General features: G+C 52.6%; 1 protein-coding gene across 1 annotated transcript in view; it reads left to right on the top strand.

The window, feature by feature from the left end:
* IFITM10 (interferon induced transmembrane protein 10) overlaps nt 1-60 on the top strand; it is a gene marked incomplete at its 5' end in the record, with an annotated part of 8,284 nt that extends 8,224 nt beyond the window's left edge. Inside the window, one exon of the mRNA XM_009871938.1 lies at nt 1-60. This exon is cut by the window's left edge and continues 222 nt beyond it.
* Between the last annotated feature and the right edge of the window lie 3,468 nt (nt 61-3,528).

Genomic DNA, 3,528 nt, shown 5'->3' with positions numbered 1-3,528 from the left:
AAAAAAAAAAAAAAAAGAACCAAACATAACACTCCACCTTGATTGCAAAAAAAAAAAAAAGCCAATTAAATACATAAATAAAAATTAAATGAGTTTGTCAGCATACCTTTCCTGCCCCCAAATGGTATGTGAACTGCTGTAGGAAAGGGTCTTGCTCTTGAATGTGTGCAGGGAGAAAAACAGACTAAGAAATATTTATTTTGGGAGCCAACGAGAGCGTGCAAAGCCCAGAGGGACGCACGCCCAGCGACAGACGGCTGAGCTCTGGGGAGCAGGGAGGTCCTGCCGAGCGGGAGGCACGCGCAGGGACGGATGGGGACCGCAGCAGGGCTGGCTCACAACATATCAGGTGTGTGTTCGGAATGCCCCACCAACCCCCGGCGCATGGGGGTCCTTCTCCTCCCTTGAGTTTCATCCAGTCATTCAAACAACTCCCAACTCCTGGAGAGCTGAGGGCGTTAGGAAGTTCATGCTAGGGAACCCCAAAGCCTCCACAGAAACCCCAAAGAGTTAAAGGGCAGGGTTCTCGGGATCTCCTGGCGATGCGGAGAAGGAAAGCACCTTCTGGGGAACCCTCCTAAGCCCCCTAAACTGACTGCTACTGTATTTCTGTAAACAGTCAATAAAAGATACCTCTGATACCTGCTGGTGCTGGGTTAATTCCTTCCTCGGGAGGGCTGGGCTACTGGTCCCTGTGGGCTGGCAAGAGAAAATGCTAATGTCACCAGCGGCTGCTCGGGAGAGATTTAAAGCAGGAGGGAGGGATGCTGCCGCAGGTCGGGGCCGCATGCGGCCGTGAAGGAGGGCGCGGGTCCAGGTTTCAGAGCAGAGACCTCAGCGCCTCCTGCAATGGTCGATCACTGGCAAGCAGGCAAAGGCAGCTGAGTGGGCAGGTCCCCCCCTCCCCTGCTAGGACCGACGTTGAAGATAGAAATAAATCGCCGCAGTCTGAACCTGCTGCTACCGCAGCGCTTCCCACAGGGTTGTTACCGAAGATTTTGGAGACGCCGAGCGTTTGCTGCTGCAGGACCGAGACTAAAATACAGCTTTTCAGCCCACCCTGACCCTTCATCTCACCTGCTGCAGCTGCCTCATATTTTTCCAGCTGTAAGATAACCTCGTGCTGAGGGAGACTGATGGCTGCAGACCAGCTGTGGAGCCCGGAGGAGGCAACAGCATCCACCTTTGCACCCACCACGAAAGAGAAGGTGCAGCAGGAGGTGGGGAATGTAGACAGGCCATCGTGGGACACTCCATCCTCTGCTGAGTGTGTGGTTCAGTCAGCGTCCCTGGGCTGTGCTCAGTGAGGGACGAGCTTTGGGGACAGACCGGGAGGAGGCTTTCCTGAAAGTCTTCCAAGATGTCACCTCCTTCCCGCCCAAGTCTCCATGCCTTAACCCCAGCCTGGGCTCTGTTTATGGGGGAAGCTACACTCAGAAGGACCTGCAGTCCTACCTGCTTCCCACTCACTGGTGGGCATGTCCACAGCAGACCAGAGTTCTGGTTTACAGTCAAGTTTTTGCCAGAGATGCAGTACATGATGCTCCAGAAAGCATCTTGGCCATGAATTGCTCCATTACTACTCATCCAGAGGTCAAGACTCTTCCTAATCTCTCTTGGTTACGTCTTGCTCCCTTCCCTGAAGCAGGGCTTCTGTATCCAGACATTGGCAGAGGAAAGAGGTGGCCTGTCATGATGGCGATGCCTCCAAAGAGGGTGCAGCCAAAATGACTCGTGTTGCAACCACCCTGAGGTGGCACCTGGTAGTTGGAGCAAATTAAAGCCTGCTGGGACAATGCTCATTTAGGCAAGACCTGGACTAGTCAACCCAAAGTCCTCCGAGGGTTAGGAGGAGTGCAAAGGCGAGGTTGCACCACCTTGTCCCTCCCTCATGCTTGCACCAGGTTCGCACTGGCTGTTCCCAAGGTTCTGGCTCGATACCCCTCACCGTCTGGGTGCCCATCGCACCTCTCAAGCTCTGCAGCCTGTCCTGGTTTGAGAGACCTAGGATAGAAGTTCTCCAGGGCTCCTGTCCCAGGTGCAATCACAGTGAGGGAGGAGGGGCGGCTGTGCCTGTGGGGAGAAGATGATGGTTCAGGTGACCCAAATGGACCAGTCACAGTGCTCCTTCCCATGGTGCTCAGTATATAAGGCCCCTAAGAAGAGCCTTGGGTTTTTAGTGCCTGCTGGGCTAGTGGGGTTCCTGATGCCTCTTCAGCTTTACCTGTGCTGCTGGTGTTCCTGTTGTCATGCTGCAGAGGAGCACCGTTCCTTGGGACCAGTTGTCTTCCCCTGCCTCTCTGGGTGAGTGTGACACAGCTCCTTTTCTGGTGTTTTTGCTTTTGGTTTTTTGGACTTTTGTTGGGATTCTAGGCTCAGGCATTTTTATCCTGGTACTCTCACACCAGGATTCAGCTTCCAGAGAAGCCCATCAGGATGGGCTCGAGGAATTAATTCACACAGTGTGACCCTGCTTGTGGTGCTGGGGGCTCAAAGCAACAGGTTTAAGTCACCATGAGACCAATGTGCTGGGCACCTCTTGCAATCACCAGTCTGCTCCTTCCTGTGAGCTGGGGCTTTTTAGGGCTGTGTTGCAAATACTTTAGCACTCAGAGACACCTCTGACTCTGTGAAATCTTGTGAGGACACTGCCACCCTCATCTCCCGTGCCATGCCAGAGAGAGCCGTGCCGCTTGGCATGCGGGCGCGGGGCTGTTCAGATAAAGGCAGAGCTGACACAAAGTTGGAAGTGACCCAAGGCCAGCCTTTCCTACATTTAACAAGTGTGACAAATGAGTTACCATCATCCCTTCCCCTGACGGACTGTCTTATCTGTGGGAAAATGAATGCTGGTTTAATGAACCAGGGGGAATATTGAACTGACTCGGCAGCATTTTTTTTTGCAGGCGTAAATCGTCAGGGGTGGAGTGGGTGGGCTGTTATTAGGAGTCATCACATTTATTAACTGTTGCTTGTGTTGTAGGAGCTGAAATTGCAGGTTGGAGGTTCACCCAGACCCGCCTTGGACAAGACCAGGGTAGAGGAGGTGGATGCAATAACTCTGTGGCTGGAGGGTGCAGATGAAAATTCAGTAGGAATTCAGTAGGTGCAGTAGGAATGCACCTCACCCCAGATGGGGGAAACAGGGGGAGGCACATAGATTTCCATGCTTGCTTGCGGGGGGGGAAATCGTTTGTCCACGCAGAGGTCATCTGGGCACAGCAGCATTGAGGTTCTTCACGTCCATTTAGTGTTGCCACCAGTGTCAGGGAACCCCAAACTGAGACAGTAAAACTGTGTCCCAACATGCTGAATGGCAGGTACATCCTGGATTGTGCCAGCTGTGCTGTTAAGCAAAAGAAATTTTTTAATTTTGGGGGAACAAGGGAAAGAAAAGCAGCAGGAAAATCCGACAGGCCCTATAATTGCTGCTTTTTCTTCTTCTTTTTGTTTTTAAATTTTGCAAGAAAATTCTGGAAGCTCAGGTTGTGCCAAGGCTGGCACCCGCTGGGGCAGAAGGGAGGCCTT

Source organism: Apaloderma vittatum, unplaced genomic scaffold (assembly GCF_000703405.1).
Source record: "Apaloderma vittatum isolate BGI_N311 unplaced genomic scaffold, ASM70340v1 scaffold37706, whole genome shotgun sequence".
Classification (NCBI taxonomy): domain Eukaryota; kingdom Metazoa; phylum Chordata; class Aves; order Trogoniformes; family Trogonidae; genus Apaloderma; species Apaloderma vittatum.
This window is presented reverse-complemented; position numbering and strand designations above follow the sequence as displayed.